This window comes from Panulirus ornatus, chromosome 15 (assembly GCF_036320965.1).
Source record: "Panulirus ornatus isolate Po-2019 chromosome 15, ASM3632096v1, whole genome shotgun sequence".
NCBI lineage: Eukaryota > Metazoa > Arthropoda > Malacostraca > Decapoda > Palinuridae > Panulirus > Panulirus ornatus.
Genome location: NC_092238.1, coordinates 525911 through 544212, shown reverse-complemented (window position 1 = coordinate 544212; position 18302 = coordinate 525911). Strand labels below are relative to the sequence as shown.

The 18302-nt window shown below is 42.1% G+C and overlaps 1 long non-coding RNA gene across 1 annotated transcript in view; it reads left to right on the top strand.

The window, feature by feature from the left end:
- LOC139753645 (uncharacterized) overlaps positions 1-17642 on the top strand; it is a 238055-nt gene extending 220413 nt beyond the window's left edge. Inside the window, exons 4-5 of the long non-coding RNA XR_011713741.1 lie at positions 16410-16461; positions 17130-17642. This is a non-coding gene — a long non-coding RNA (uncharacterized lncRNA). The remainder of the gene's footprint in view (positions 1-16409; positions 16462-17129) is intronic.
- Positions 17643-18302: the final 660 nt, after the last annotated feature.

Genomic DNA, 18302 nt, shown 5'->3' with positions numbered 1-18302 from the left:
TATACCTCTTCCTTCCTTCCTCTTACAGTGAAACTGTGGAATTTTATTCTTTTCTCTACTTTCTCTTTCCCTATGAACCTTTCGGTTAGATGATTGGACTCTACAGTAGACTCCTGTGCAGCTCACGATAATCCCATCTCTATATGTTTACCTTACTTGTTCAACAGCCAAGGCTTTAGCTACAACAAGCTCTTGCCCTTATTATGTATATTTCTGTTGAAAAGTCTAGCCTCTCTCTCTCTCTCTCTCTCTCTCTCTCTCTCTCTCTCTCTCTCTCTCTCTCTCTCTCTCTCTCTCTCTCTCGACTGTAGTGTTTTGAGGTGTGGCCGGGCGAGAGATCCTTCTTAAAGAAGATAATCAACCCTCTTCCAGAGATCTGCAGCGGGATGGGAAAACAAGTTAAGAATTTGATTATGGTGAGGCGTCAGGGATGTTGGTGACGGACACCAGGGATATTGGTAAATGCGTTAAGGATGCAGGTAAGGGCATGAGGGATGCTGATGAGAGTTTGAGAGATGATGGTGAGGATTGCTGATGAGGGTGCAAGAGATGTGGTGGGGGCGTTTGGGATGCTGGTGAGGACGGGAGGGATGAATGCTGGCTGAGTGTGGTGAGGGATTGTAGGTTGATGGAAGAAGGCAATAGTTTAGTGTGAAATTGGAAGAGGGATATTGGTGTTGTATTGTTTCATCGTTGATAAGGCATCAGATGATAAGGCATCAGAAAATGTAAATACCATAATTGGGTTTACATACGTATTGTATGGTAGTAGTGGTGGTGTGTGTGTGTGTGTAGGGGGGGGGGGTAGGGGGGATTTTACTATGATTTAGTTGAAGAAGTAAAGATTAGAAGTCTTGATTGGCGGAGCAAGTGTTTAGGTGTTGTGATTAAAGTGAGGCACTGAAGGAGGTAGACAAAGATTAGGAACCTGACTTTGCTCAAGAAGGAAACACTGAATGTTAAGACTGTGTGCAAGATGTGAAAAATTTGTTGAATGTATTTGATGATAGAGTGGTAGATATAGGGTGTTTTGGTCAAGGTGGTGTGCGAAGTGAGAGGGTCTGGGAGAATGATTTGATAAACAGAGAAAAGATAGTGAAAGCTTTGCGGAAGATGAAAGCCGGCAGGGCGGCGAGTTTGGATGGTATTGCAATGGTATTTATTAAAAAAGGGGGTGACTGTGTTGTTGACTGGTTGGTGAGGATATTCAGTGTATGTATGGCACAAGGTGAAGTGCCTGAGGATTGGCGGAATGCATGCATAGTGCCATTGTACAAAGGCAAAGGGGATAAAGGTGAGTGTTCAAATTACAGAGGTATAAGTTTGTTGAGTATTCTTGGGAAATTATATGTGAGGGTATTGATTGAGAGGGTGAAGGCATGTACAGAGCATCAGACTTGGGAAGAGGAGTGTGGTTTCAGAAGTGGTAGGGGGTGTGTGGATCAGGTGTTTGCTTTGAAGAATGTATGTGAGAAATACTTAGAAAAACGAATGGATTTGAATGAGCATTTATGGATCTGGAGAAGGCATATGCTAGAGTTGATAGAGATGCTCTGTGGAAGGTATTAAGAGTATATGGTGTGGGAGGCAAGTTGCTGAAAGCAGTGAAAAGTTTTTATGGAGGATGTAAGGCATTTGTACGAGTAGGAAGAGAGGAAAGTGATTGGTTCTCAGTGAATGTCGGTTTGCGGCAGGGGTGCGTGATGTCTCAATCGTTGTTTAATTTGAATGCAACAGTTTTGGAGAGAGGGGCAAGTATGCAGTCTGTTGTGGATGAGAGGGCATGGGAGGTGAGTCAGCTGTTGTTCACTGATGATACATCGCTGGTGGCTGCTTCGTGTGAGAAACTGCAGAAGCTGGTGACTGAGTTTGGCAAAGTGTGTGAAAGAAGAAAGCTGAGAGTAAATGTGAATAAGAGCAAGGTTATTAGGTACAGTAGGGTAGAGGGACAAGTTAGTTGGGAGGTAAGTTTGAATGGAGAAAAACTGGAGGAAGTTAAATGTTTTAGATATCTGGGAGTGGATTTGGCTGCGGATAGAACCATGGAAGCGGGTGAGTCACAGGGTGGGGGAGGGGGCGAAAGTTCTGGGAGCGTTGAAGAATGTGTGGAAGGCGAGAACATTATCTCGGAAAGTAAAAATGGGTATATTTGAAGGAATAGTGGTTCCAACAATGTTATATGGATGTGAGGCGTGGGCTATAGATAGAGTTGTGCGGAGGAGGGTGGATGTGCTGGAAATGAGATGTTTGAGGACAATATGTGGTGTGAGGTGGTTTGATCGAGTAAGTAATGAAAGGGTAAGAGAGATGTGTGGTAATATAAAGAATGTGGTTGAGAGAGCAGAAGAGGGTGTATTGCAATGGTTTGGTCACATGGAAAGAATGAATGAGGAAAGATTGACAAAGAGGATATATATGTGTTAGAGGTGGAGGTAACGAGAAGTGGGAGATCAAATTGGAAGTGGAAAGATGGAGTGAAAAAGATTTTGAGCGATCGGGGCCTGAGCATGCAGGAGGGTGAAAGGCGTGGAAGGAATAGAGTGAATTGGAACGATGTTGTGTACCGGGGTCGACGTGCTGTCAGTGGATTGAACCAGGGCATGTAAAGCGCCTGGGGTAAACCATGAAAAGTTCTGTGGGGCCTGGATGTGGAAAGGGAGCTGTGGTTTCGGTGCATTATTACATGACAGCTAGAGACTGAGTGTGAACGAATGTGGCCTTTGTTGTCCTTTCCTAGCGCAGCCTCGCACACATTTGGGGGAAGGGGGTTTTATTTCATGTGTGGCGGGGTAACGATGGGAATGAATAAAGGTAGACTATGAATTATGTACATGTGTATATATGTATATGTCTGTGTGTGTATATATATGTATACGTTGAGATGTATAGGTATGTATATTGGCGTGTGTAGACATGTATGTATATGCATGTGTATGTGGGTGGGTTGGGCCATTCTTTCGTTTGTTTCCTTGCTCTACCTCGCTAACGCGGGAGACAGCGACAAAGCAAGATAAATAAATAAATGAATATATATATATATATATATATATATATATATATATATATATATATATATATATATATATATATTGTATTTAGTTCAGACTAGTTCTTACTAAATTCCTACTTTGATTTAACCAGTTTTTGGGACATTGTATCGAGCAGGAGGATATGGACCATGAGCACAGCTTTAGGACCCCTGGATACGATAGTGTGACCTAACTAATCCTTTAGGACCATGTCAAGCGTTATGTTATCGTGTTTGAGGTTCATCGCGTCGTGCTTAAGAAGCTAGGTGTGTTTACTGATGCTGGGTTACCTTTCAAGCCCAGGACAGGCTTTGATAACTTAGTCAAACATTCAGCTGGTAACGCTGGGGCAAAAAGTCAGCCGGAAGATTGGCACTGACGGCTATATATAGCCAGCTTAATGGGATAATGATCGGGTCTTCACTCTCAACCCTTACACGTGACCTAGTGACACACCTTGATGTCAGTTGGTCCATTAGGTGCATGATTGGCTGGTGCTGGACCGTTATGGCTGGCTGCTACACCGTCATCATTCTAGGTGGTAAGACGGTCAAACTTCAGCCCCTGAAAGCAAAGCTTCTGGAGTAATGAGGTAAGATGTAGGTGCTGGGCAGTGTGATGTTGTAGGGTAGCAGTGTTAGATGCTAGGACATACAGGTGCTGAAAATGTTGGTTCTTCAAGATTATTAATGTTGATTCACATATTGGTAAGGATGTATAATAGTCATTGTCTTCCTTTTGCAACAAGAAACTCTACTGACCTCGCTATCATGAGTGGTGAAGGCTGTAGCATGGTCCGTAGGTAGTTAGTTAGTTAGGGAGTTAAGAATCAAATTAATACGAGTTGATAAAGTATTTAGAAATTTTGCATTACATTTCAGTTAGGCAGAATATTTGTTTGTACAAGTATGTTGTACTACCTGGATGAGGGTAACCTGGAGCAACTTTCAACAACAAAAAATTGTAAAGACGGACATCTTTGACGGTGGATGACTTTCGACACCGGAGCTTTCTATCTACCATGACGGTCAGACAGGTCTGCCATTCCATTCTAAGTGTCTCCTACATTCACACTGAGTGACAGGCGGTGTTAATGTGTGTTAAACCATCGCTGAGGCAGTTCGAGACGCATTAAGCTAGCCTGATTCTGCCCCGCTCGCCGTTCTTAATCTTGTCGCCATGATAACGTGCCGTTAGGTCCCGTGGACATCATACAGGGGTGAAACCTTCGCTCTTACGCCCGACGCAGTCGAAATTCACTTATCTTTGGCTTAGTTTTACGGCCGACTGCTGATTTGTATTCACTGGGTGTCACCTGTGGCCTGTGAAGATACCCACGTTGGAGAGTCATGGCCTTGGGGTGATGACCTTCATGTTTGTACATCTTCCTGACCTCATCCATGATTGCAGTACCAGAGGCTCACCACGTCGAAACTCACTCTTCCTGCTCTTGCCGAGTGCGTGTCAGCTCGATACCCTGACAAACAAAACATGTGTTACCAACAGGACCATGTTAGAGGAAACTTTCCTATAACAAGAAGCTCCACCTGGACGTTAGAAACCTGGCTCTCGAAGCCGGGAGAGGAGAGGGAAATTATCCAGGTACTGCGACCCTGGACGAACACTGTGTGGGTGGCTCTCATTGAAGCCCAAGACCAAACATATTTGTGTATCATAAATCAATTATAGTACCTCACAGTTGTATCATTACTTCTCTCCAAGCAACTTTATACCCTCCTTCTCTTTCTGTAACACGCCTCTCCAGCAACATTCGGCCTCTCTTGCAACACTCAGTTTTGCAACATGCCCTCTCCATCAGCGTTCGCCCTCTCCTGCAACTCTCACCTTCAACACTCACCCTCTCCATCAACACTCCCTCCTGCATCATTTTCCTGCAACTCACTCCCTCTCCCGCGACATTCACCCTCACATGCCCAGAGATGCATCAACAGATACCATGCCACACATCTGATATCGTCCCCACATTGCAAAATGTATTTCACAGTTTCTCTCTAGTTCTAGTCAACATTTAAGGGACTTTGTATATCTAGACTCTATCTTGTGAAGTTTAAAGCCAGCAGTAGAAGTGTGGGAGGGGTTAGAACTAATAATAGAGCCATGGGAGGGGATAGGGTCCTGTATTAAACTTGGATGAAGAGAGTTAAAGGTAGTAGTAGAGTCATGAAAGGCCTAGAGTCGGTGATATAAGCGTAGATTGGGTTGATATAACCACAGAGGAGGTTAGGTAGGGCCAGTAACAGAACCAGAACCTGGGACATCTTCACAGTGTGCTCCCCGCTACAGAGCCGCCATGGTTAGTAGCCACTTAGTGAGCTCTCATGGTCAAGAACGAGCCATTAGGAGATAGTGCCAGTAATAGAACAATGTAGTTTTGGATCAATAATAGATCTAGGCAGAGAATTAGCATGTCAAAGAGCTGCTGGCTTTTCACCAATGGTGATAGAACATAATGCATATTTAGAATCAGGACTATTAATATAGGTATCAGGGGTAAGGGCCGGTGAAGATGTATCAGGGATAAGTGCCAGTAACAGATATCAGGGATAAGCGCCATTTCCAGAGGTATCAGAGATAAGCGCCATTTACAGAGGTATCAGAGATAAGGGCCAGTGATAGAAGTAGTAGAGATAGGGGCCATTGATAGAGGTACTAGGGGTAAGGGCCAGTGATAGAATCAATTTAGAAATAAGAAATATCAAAGCTGGAATACCGTACAGAACATGACGATCTCTGCCAACAATAACTTTCCAACGCAGGAATAACTACTGATGTTAACAATGTAAGTGACAGTTTGACGGTATGAGATTTCAGTAATAAGTCAGGTCAAAAGGACAGACCAACTGTGTCGCGAGATAAGGAAATATAATTCCATGTTACAGGTCGACCCCCGTCACTTAACATTATACCAAGTATCAACATTCAAAACATTTTCATCAATGTACATACATGAAGCCTCTACACTGCACCATCATTAATAAACCATAAATCGGAATGACAGAAATTGGCCTGATTATATTACAAGAAACATAAAACTGCACCGCTGAAATCTCATACCTTCATTAAGATGTAATTAAGACATGAACGAGCCTTCATTAGGGTGTGGAAGGAGGTCATTCGCTCGTCTGTTAAGCTTTACTGCGTCTGTCATACAGTGATCATGCATGCATGGTGGTCTTAGCCTTCTCTCACTTACATTGTTAACATGAATAGTTTTTCCTACGTTGGAAAGTTGTTGTTGTTGTTGGCAGAGATCGTCATGTTCTGTACGCTAGTCCAGCTTTGAAGTGGCTGGAGGCATAACGAAGTGGCTGGAGACATAACGAAGTGACTGGAGACGTAACGGAGTGGTTAGAAACATAGCGAAGTTGTTTGAGGCATAACGAAGTGGTTAGAAATATAGCGAAGTTGTTTGAGGCATAACGAAGTTGTTGAGCCATAGGAAAGTGTCAGGGAACATTACGAAATATGGTGATCATAGGTCTGTTCCGCCATGACTACAGTTTTTAGCAGTTTCTCCGCTATCCCTTGGGATAGCGGAGAAACAATACTTCCCACGTATTCCCTGCGTGTCGTAGAAGGTGACCAGAAGGGGAGGAAGCGGGGGGCTGGAAATCCTCCCCTCTCATTTTTATTTTTCCAAAAGAAGGAAGAGAAGGGGGCCAAGTGAGGATATTCCCTCTAAGGCCCAGTTCTCTGTTCTTAACGCTAACTCGCTTAACTTGGGAAGTCCGAATATGTATGGAAAAAATCAATGAATATTGATAATAAAAAAGAAAACTAACAGATCTTAGCGATGCAGGTGGGTGGTGGAGGAATGTGCGGCCGAGAATGTCGCCAAGATTCAGCTCAAAACTCGGCCCCGTGTTCCCTGGGCGAGCATGCTGCCTCACGCCATGCCGTTCTCTTGGGAAAAAAAGTTTGATTCGGTATCATTTGACGAACAGTGTTGGAGGAGACTCGTATGGCGTACCAGTTAGGTGGTTCCCAGTGTTGGAGGAGACTCGTATGGCGTAACAGTTAAGTGGTTCCCAGTATGAGCGCGGCAGTAGAAGACGAGCCCAGTGAACTGTTGTGGAATTTCGGACACCTCGACCTAGCTTCGACGACACCACAAGCAACATGGCGTCGATATTCTTCTCGTATTCAGGTTTAATTTGTCTCCTTGTCTACCGGGCGTCATGGGGGAGTAACGTCATGGGAGGGCTGGGGAGTAACGTCATGGGAGGGCTGGGGAGTAACGTCATGGGAGGGCTGGGGTGGTAATGTCACTGGGAGGGAAGGTTGGCAGGTACCATATACATTTAACACCTGGTGCCGGACGGTACAACCATTGGATATGATAAACTATTCTTTACCTAACCCCCAGAGGTCAGTTCCAAGATTATACCACATGAGCAAGGATCACACTGTCTTGATTGATATAGATAAACATAGAGATAGCAGTTGAGGAGGTCTGGTTTATAGCTGAGAAAGGATGTATTGCTATTACCTTTTATGCAAGATATCTCAGTGACTACCTTACTGTTTATTGTGCTTTGTGAGTCAGTGAAGACACGAAGTGTAACAGTGCATTCTCCATCACATTTAGTATTCTCATTATGACAGGACATAAATTTAGTTCAACACGTTTCATATTTGTAATGTAATAAATTAGTGGATATCCTGTAATGTGTACACCAAGATGGTAAGAGGTATGTGTCTTGGATGTTACATGATGCTGGCCGCTGATTCCTGGTGATGAACTTTAATTCCAGTTTTCATATTTTGTACATGATGTGACCATCAACATCATTATAACTCTTGCATTCATAATTTCATACTCAACCTTACAGTACAACATGACGAGCCATCACTCTCCTCCTATATGACACTCTGTATCTGACGGTAATTGTATCTGTATTCCCGGTTGCCTGTTCTCTTGTTATGTATATCTAGCATGTTGTTATGTATACCCAGGATATTATGTATATCCAGAATGTTATCATGTATACCCAGGATATTGTTTTGCATACCCAGGATATTATGTATATCTAGGATGTTGCTTTGTATACCCAGGATATTGTTATGTATACCAAGGATATTATGTATATCCAGGATGTTGTTATGTATACTCAAGGTTTCACGGTTTGATTACAGTGTAGCAAGTGAAGGTGTTTATTGCAGCGTGAGGAAGTTGTATATACTGCAGCTTGTATGTTTCTGCCTGTTTCTTGCGGTATCTTGTTATGACACATGTTCATACATGGGTGAACTTGGGTGACCATACATGGGTGACCATACATGGGTGATCATACATGGGTGAACATGGGTGACCATACATGGGTGACCACACATGGGTGAACATAGGTGACCATACAAGGGTGACCATACATGGGTGACCATACATGGGTGAACATGGGTGACCATACATAGGTGAACATGGGTGACCATACATGGTTGAACATGGGTTTCATGGGTGACCATACATGGGTAAACATGGGTTTCATGGGTGACCATACATGGGTGAACATGGGTGACCATACATAGGTGAACATGGGTGACCATACATGGTTGAACATGGGTTTCATGGGTGACCATACATGGGTAAACATGGGTTTCATGGGTGACCATACATAGGTGAGCATTGGTTTCTAAACATAACAGAGAGATATACAGGGAAATAGAATTTTCAGGGAATTTTTAGTTAGTTGATGTTCGTTCGTGTGTTGAGAAACAGAATTTGAGGGTTACCTGCTCATGACATACAGCTGATCGTAAGAACAATGATTTCCTCGTCTTGTACAGGAAGCAGAGTTTGTTGTTCATGATGTGGAGAGTCTAAGATGGTGGAGAACATTTTTATGCTTAACATGTTCATATTGCTGAACCACTTAATTATGTCGTCTTGAAATTTGATTCTCAGAAATTATCGAGGTTTAGAGAGCGAGGTGGAGTTAGATAGGTAGGATGGCATTGTGCCAGGTTACTCTGCTTCCTGATACTGTACAAATGGAAATCAAGAGTTCGAGACGAGTAAGTAACAACGAGAAATAAAGACAGACATAACAAGGGTGGTGACCCAGCAAGAGATGGGTGAGGGTAAGGCCATATGTACAGTACAAGATGATAATATAAGCCTAAGTGATTTAACAAAAACAACTTATTTGCATAAGTGTATTACTGATACATTACAAATTGTATTTCCTGTAATTATTTATGCACTAAAAGAACCAATTATCTGAATCATATAAGTAAAATTTCTCTCATTATAGGTAGCTGAACTAAATTATGTATAAAGATGTGCGGTTATGTGCAGTTATGATAGGATAGAAAAGACTTGAAATTGTTGAAGTAAATCATATGGTACAGAGTGCTTACAGCATCTCAAGTATCTTGTTCGTAATGCTACAACAGATCAGTATTATCTTACTTGGCTACAGTCTCACACACATTCAACTCCTGTTGCCGAATGTTTGACAGAATCTTCGAGTACTTAAAATGGACTGTACTAAGGGTATTCACCGCTAAGGAAAGAACTCGAAAACTTGGAACATTTATTAACTACATGATCACCATTGTTTGTTAACTCACTCATGGTTCCAAATGAAGCAGGTTATTGTTGAAGGATCGTATTTATGTTTGACCTAACCCTGGCGGACCGCTGGGCGCCCCGACTGAGAACACTTGTGTGTGCTTTAGCTCCACCTGTCACTCACACTGAGTCACTTACTTAGATAGCATAACACGATGGAAAAACAAATATCACATACCATACTTGTCTTTTATTTGTGTTGCTGGAAACACTTATCCTCTTGCCACCAGAGAGTTGACACTCCTGCGCGTGTGAAGCTCCACTGAAAATTTTATCGCTCTGTGCCAGCCTTGACCTGTGACCTTTCTGCAAGTTTACCTGTGATGTTTCCCGCGATTGCCATGATATTAGGCCTTATTGTACACGTGTATATATATATATATATATATATATATATATATATATATATATATATATATATATATATTTATATATATTTATATATTATGTATATATTATTCCTTGTAGTAAATCAAATACACACGTGAAACATTTATATGATTAAACATGCTGGAAAAATAAACACAGGAGCTCCAAACTTTCGACTGTATTTCAAGCCATTTTCGAGGATACAGAGTCAGTATGAATAAGAGAATATATACAAAACCAGACGTCACCACAGATGAGGAAACAAGGAACAGTTGATCTGAGAAACATGGAAAGGTTGACCTGAAGGGTAAGGTAATCCGTCTCTCTAACTGGCAATGGACGCCAAGCCAGCATCTGTTTTCTTCATATATCTATAGTCCACGTATCTATAGTCCATGTATCTATAGTCCATGTATCTATAGTCCATGTATCTATAGTCCATGTATCTATAGTCCATGTATCTATAGCCCATGTATCTATAGCCCATGTATCTATAGCCCATGTATCTATAGTCCATGTATCTATAGTCCACGTATCTATAGTCCATGTATCTATAGTCCATGTATCTATAGCCCATGTATCTATAGCCCATGTATCTATAGCCCATGTATCTATAGTCCATGTATCTATAGTCCATGTATCTATAGTCCATGTATCTATAGTCCATGTATCTATAGTCCATGTATCTATAGCCCACGTATCTATAGTCCACGTATCTATAGTCCACGTATCTATAGTCCATGTATCTACAGTCCATGTATCTATAGTCCATGTATCTATAGCCCATGTATCTATAGTCCATGTATCTATAGTCCATGTATCTATAGTCCATGTATCTATAGCCCATGTATCGATAGCCCATGTATCTATAGTCCATGTATCTATAGTCCATGTATCTATAGTCCATGTATCTATAGTCCATGTATCTATAGTCCATGTATCTATAGCCCATGTATCTATAGCCCATGTATCTATAGTCCATGTATCTATAGTCCATGTATCTATAGTCTATGTATCTATAGTCCATGTATCTATAGTCCATGTATCTATAGTCCATGTATCTATAGTCCATGTATCTGTAGCCCATGTATCTGTAGCCCATGTATCTATAGTCCATGTATCTATAGCCCATGTATCTATAGTCCATGTACCTATAGTCCATGTATCTATAGCCCATGTATCTATAGTCCATGATTCTATAGCCCATGTATCTGTAGCCCATGTATCTGTAGCCCATGTATCTGTAGCCCATGTATCTATAGTCCATGTATCTATAGCCCATGTATCTATAGTCCATGTATCTATAGTCCATGTATCTGTAGCCCATGTATCTATAGTCCATGTATCTATAGTCCATGTATCTATAGCCCATGTATCTATAGTCCATGTATCTATAGTCCATGTATCTGTAGCCCATGTATCTATAGTCCATGTATCTGTAGCCCATGTATCTATAGTCCATGTATCTGTAGCCCATGTATCTATAGTCCATGTATCTATAGCCCATGTATCTATAGTCCATGTATCTGTAGCCCATGTATCTATAGTCCATGTATCTGTAGCCCATGTATCTATAGTCCATGTATCTGTAGCCCATGTATCTATAGTCCATGTATCTGTAGCCCATGTATCTATAGTCCATGTTATCTATAGCCCATGTATCTATAGTCCATGTATCTGTAGCCCATGTATCTATAGTCCATGTATCTGTAGCCCATGTATCTGTAGCCCATGTATCTATAGTCCATGTATCTGTAGCCCATGTATCTATAGTCCATGTATCTGTAGCCCATGTATCTATAGTCCATGTATCTGTAGCCCATGTATCTATAGTCCATGTATCTGTAGCCCATGTATCTATAGTCCATGTATCTGTAACCCATGTATCTATAGTCCATGTATCTGTAGCCCATGTATCTATAGTCCATGTATCTGTAGCCCATGTATCTATAGTCCATGTATCTGTAGCCCATGTATCTATAGCCCACGCCTCGCAACCATATAACATTGTTGGAACTAGTATTCCTTCAGACATACCCAATTTTGTTCTACGAGATAACGTGCTTTCCCGCACATTCTTCATCGCTCCCAGAACCTTCGCCCACTCCCCCACCCTGTAACTCACTTCCACTTCCATGATTCCACTCGCTGCTAAATCCACTCCCAGATATCTAAAACACCACTTCCTCCAGTTTTTCTCTTTTCAAACTTACATCCCAATTTACTTGTCCCTCAACATTTACTCTCAACTTTCTCCTTTCACACACTTTTCCGAACTCGGTCACCAATTTCTACAGTTTCTCACTTGAATCAGCCACCAGTGCTGTATCATCGGCGAACAACAACTGAGTCACTTCCTAGGCCCTCTCATCCCAGCAGACTGCATACTCGCCCCTCTGTCCAAAACTCTTGCATCTACCTCCCTAACCACTCCATCCATAAACATATTAAACAACCATAGGGACATCACACACCCCTGCCGCAGGGGTGTGTGATGAACCAATCACTCTCCTATCATACTACTCGTACACATGCCTTACATCCTTGATAAAAACTTTTCACTTCTTCTAGCAACTTACCTCCCACACCATATACTCTTAAGACCTTCCACACAGCATCTTTATCACCCCTGTCATATGCTTTGTCCATATCTATGAATGCTACGTACAAATCCATCAGTTTTTTAAGTATTTCTTACGTACATTCTTCAAAGCAAACACCTGATCCACACATCCTCTACCACTTCTGAATCCACACTGCTCCTCCCTATTCTGATGCTCTGTACATGCCTTCACCCTCTCCATCAATACCCTCCCATATGATTTCCCAGGAATACTTAACAAACTTATGCCTCTGTAGTTTGAACACTCACCTTTATCCCCTTTGCCTTTGTACAATGGCAGTATGCATACATTCCTCCAATCCTCAGGCACTTCACCATGATCCTGGGGGCAGTGCGGTAGCATGGTCGGTAACCATGACCCATACATACTTTGAATATCATTACCAACCAGTCAACAACACAAGTCACCCCATTCTTAAAAATTTCACCGCAGTACGTGCAAACCCGCCGCTTTGCTGGATTTCATTTCCGCAAGCTGACGCGGGAAACATCTGTTAAGTATTATATATTTGATTAAATGAATAAATATACGAAGCTTAAAAACACTTCAGGAGCATTTGAAAATGCATTATAGTGTCTGGTTAGGTGCAGTGTTAAGCTCCGTGTGTATCATGGCATTCAATGGTCTGATCAATACGGTCAGAGCTCGTACCTTGGTGTTAAGGGGATCTTGCTAAGCGGAATCGTAGCTTCGTACCCAGGAGTTAGTATCTTCGTGTTCAACAGTCGTAGCGTCGTACTTACGTTTTTAACCACTAATGGTCATTTGTGTTGAGGGGGGGGGGGTTGGTTGGTACCATAAGCCCCTCTTCTCTGGAAGACATTGTTACGTGAGCTCGAGGAGATTACCACAAGGCCATTTACTCAGGAGGAGGTTAATATTGCCGCCTAAAAGTTGCCATGTGTCCTGGATGAGGTTACTATGTGCCATGTGTCCTGGATAAGGTTGCCATAAGACCCGGAAACACTACCTTTAAGGATCAATAAACTTGGCCGGTATCGTCAGCCGTTGCTCAGAGCTAAAGTCTCAAGCGTCATCACTTGCCATGATTACATGTCTCAAGTGTCGTGACTTGCTGGCATGACATGGTTTGTGATGCCTGGGAGAATTTCAGTTGTTCCTTGGCTTCTGTGTTGGTTAGTGCATGTGTGTGTGTGTGTGTGTGTGTGTGTGTGTGTGTGTGTGTGTGTGTGTGTGTGTGTGTGAGTATCTGAAGTTCCCTCTGTACTATGCGGGCAGGGAGTTCTCTAGTGGAGGGGCTCCATCTCTTGAACCTTGAGCTGTCTCTACTTTCACACTTTCTAAGCCTCTCTGTACTGTGGACATTGCTAGTTTATTATTTTAATTCCATTCATCCTACAATCTTAAACGTTAAAAGTAGTCCTTTGCGTCTTTCCCAACGTTTTTTCCTTACTTAATTTTTTATGATATTCGGTTATTGTTGCAACATCCGGATTTTCTATCTTTATATCTTTCGAAGAACTGTTTACGTACAACCTCCGCTCTACCACAACTCAATTCTCATTCCTCTTTGTTGTCCGCCTCGAGACATTTTCAGTGAGGTTCTTGTGCTCCTTAGGTGCGTTAATCAAAATTGAAAAGCATATTCGACTTTTGGCCGACTATAAGCAACAGCTTAAAGATCTATGTTTTCTATCCATATCCATATCCATATCCATATCCATTTGCTTAAATGCAATCTTGATATTTGCCAGCAGACAGTCTGGCTGTCTAACAGTCCCCTGGAAGCTCCGGCGATAAGTTAGGTCTGGTGTCGTCCCCCAGGTCTGGTGTTGTCCCCCAGGTCTGGTGTCGTCCCCCAGGTCTGGTGTCGTCCCCCAGGTCTGGTTAGGTTAGGTTAGCTTAGGTTAGGTTAGGTTAGGTTAAGTTCTCTCTCTCTCTCTCTCTCTCTCTCTCTCTCTCTCTCTCTCTCTCTCTCTCTCTCTCTCTCTCTCTCTCTCTCTCACGGTAATCACGTGTAATACCCTTCTCCATCACACATAAATAATCATCACAAACTGATAATCATACTTATCATTCAAATTAGATTCGTTTTTTTTTTTAGATTTCTTTAGTAATATCATGATGAACTTAATTGCTCCCTTGCTGTAGTATAGTTTGGTGTGACTTTGTTATACCTTGTTTATAATCATCAGAGATGCATCACATGTCGATCGTTCAGTACGGCCCTTGAGTGCAACCATACGACCCTTTTGTATGGTTATCTGACCTTTGATCTGGCTAAAACACCTGAATCAGTCATAGGCTAAGCCATCCATCCTACCCTAGGGTCAAGGTCTTGTGCTCACCAGTTAAATGACATTATTTTTCCATAAACATCCACAACAGCTGCCTCATGCTGGTTGTCCTGGTATTATGTGTACAGGACCGGCAGTAGGTGTACAGGACCGGCAGTAGGTGTACAGGACCGGCAGTCGGTGTACAGGACCGGCAGTCGGTGTACAGGACCGGCAGTCGGTGTACAGGACCGGCAGTAGGTGTACAGGACCGGCAGTAGGTGTACAGGACCGGCAGTAGGTGTAAAGGACCGGCAGTAGGTGTACAGGACCGGCCGTAGGTGTACAGAACTATTTGCTAAGGCATGCAGGAAAGCCTAGCATCATACACCACGAGGACGTATGATAAGATCAGGACCGACCGCTGTGGTAAGGGTTGAAGAATCTGAAGGTGCCATGAACATAGGTAAAGATGTGTCCGTCGTGCTCCACCAGGGGTCTGACTGTCGCTCCGTCCTCCTCTGAACCACAAGGATCACTGCGACCGACACACGCCAGGTCGCCAGAGTTCCCATGATGACACACACTCGATCCCGTGAGTTGGCTTTTGACGTATCATCGTCGTTGGTGTGTGACGTGTCAGGTTTGGAAATATGCAAAGTTGTCCGATGACTGACACGGAGGCAGGGTCGTCAGTAACTCGTCAGGTGTTGGGGAGGACTGGGGTCACGCCCTCCGGGAATACTGTACCTGTCACCTGGAACTCCTTCCCCTGGTGACAGCCTGTTGAACTGTCAGAGAGTGAGAGAGACTGACGGCCTGACCTTCGATATAGATCGTGGCACAAACATTATGGCCTTCTTTCACACACACACACACACACACACACACACACACACACACACACAAGGCAACTGTACGGGGCGGGAGCGGGGGGCTGGAAACCTTCCCTTCATGTATTTCATTTTCTGAAAGACGGAACAGAAGAGCCAGTGTGAAGTGCTCATCCTCCTCGAAGGCTCAGGCTGGGGAGTGTAAATGTGTGTGGATGTAACCAAGATGAGGAGAGATAGGTAGCATGTTTGAGGAAAGAAACCTGGATGTGCTGGCTCCGAGTGAAACAAAGCTCTAGAGTAAAGGGGAAGAGCGGTTTAGAAACGTCATAGGAGTAAAGTCAGGGGTTGGTGAGAAGACAAGAGCTAAGGAAGGGGTAGCACTATTACTGAAACAGGGTTTGTGGAGGTGTGTAAAAGAGTGTAAGGAAATGAGCTCTAGATTAATGAGGGAAAAAATGAAACAAATACCCGTATAGTACCTCTCTCTCTCTCTCTCTCTCTCTCTCTCTCTCTCTCTCTCTCTCTCTCTCTCTCTCTCTCTGTATATGTGATTTTTCTCTTCACAATATACTAACAAACGCTGTACTGGAAGAATGCCAGAGGTTTGAGAAAGTTCACGGTTGCGTCATGTCTCGTATTTAGGTATAACCCTCACAGAATGTCCTTTTATAGATTGTTAACTGGTTTTTGTCGCACCTAATGCTGATTTTCTTCTTCTGCAGGTAAGACTGGTTCCGAAAATGTACAGAGAGGAGCTGCAAACCAATGAAGAATGTGAGTACTTAACTAAACCCTGGGAGTCGAGAACAGACCGACTCGTGTATGTAGGTGTCATTACGATTACCAAACGTGGCTGCTTTATATAATTTTTGTTACTTTAGATATCAAAACTTTTAAGCTCGGTATTATTATTGGTCATGTTGTTGGTATTACAGACTTATACACTGCTACAACTGTACAGCCATGTATGTAATCATCACAGGTTTACTAGAACACAACTGGTCATCGTATGATACAAGCCAACATGCTATGTATTGTGAGAGCTTCACTATCTGTCGTTCGTACTCTGTGATAAAAGTCACAAAACATGAATCTTCACATGCTCTCCTGCTCCATGTCGACTCTCTCTCCCGAGAATATTTTGCAGGTATTTAAATCCATCGATAAGACATGACGGTGTTCTGGGGTCAGTCTTTTGGACCATTTTCGGTATACAACAGGTCAACAGTGCCAGATTGACGGTATTCTAAACAAGGGGAGTTGATCATCCATTAACTCCATCATCATAATGAGTGAAACCCATTATAATAATCCGTTATTTTCATGGGGTGGATTGAGAGAGTATAGTCTTACTAACATTATTTAGTAATGTCAGTTGAATGTTAGTCCACCGTAGCGAAGGTAGTCAAGGCAGCTTATGTTACTCCTCTCTCTTCTTGTAGGATACCTGCACGGATGGGAGGAGGGCTATGTAGATCACATATATTGTGGCAGTTAAGTGAGAAATCCACACAACTTACGAAGACCTGGTCAGCTCCGGCAGCAGCTGAGACAGATGGTCATGTTGACCGAAGGCCAGACACACATCATTACTTATTACTGACAATTGATTCATATTTTTGTTTAACCAGATTATAGTAAATATCTGACTAAAATTTATATCATTGATTTTGAAATTTTTATATGGGTTTGAATTAAGGTATCCAGTTGTAATTGTTCAGTTGCTTATGTATATAACATGGTAACTGAACACGTGATGTATGTGACGTCTCACATACGTTATGTATATAACATCATAACTACAAGCGTGATGTATGTGACGTTATCACATACGTTATGTATATAACATCATAACTACAAGCGTGATGTTTTTGACGTTATCACATACCTTATGTATATGACTTAAAAAATAACATACATCAAGACAGGAACATATCAGTAAATGATTTCCTTTAAAGACAATGGAAAAATATCAAATGAAGTTGTTTGAATCATCTCTTTTGTTATCAGTTGTGGGTTTATATAGGCTGTCATTCTCGGCATCGCCCAATGTATATATATACGAACGACACTAACAAAGCGACATCAGCAAACACAACGGCATATGTATATGTTTTTTTGCTGGGAATTACAAAGAAATACAAATAACGACACAACTGGGTCTTCAAATGTGTTTGTACTAGTGGAGGAGATAAGAAACTCCCAGATTAATGTGGTAAGAGTAGAGAGACATACAAATGATTCAGAAAGAAATACCGAAAAACTTTTCATAAAATTGATGAGCAGCACTTGTCAGTCGTGGACTTGAAGCGAAGTATTTGGTCATAAACGTATATGGTACTGCTGCTAGCTATTGCAATTATTGAAGTGAGGTGTATATAAACTTTTTCTTCAATTCTGGATTTCACTGACATATACATTAGTCAAACCAACTTTTCCTCACTGTCAAGTTACTTAACATCGTAGGGAAATAATAATAATAATAATAATAGTAATAATAATAATAATAATAAAAGTAATAATAATTATAATGATAATAATAATAATAATTATAATAATAATAATAATGATGCTCCGAGGTCTTGCTGCAGTCTACCTACACCAAGACTAACACA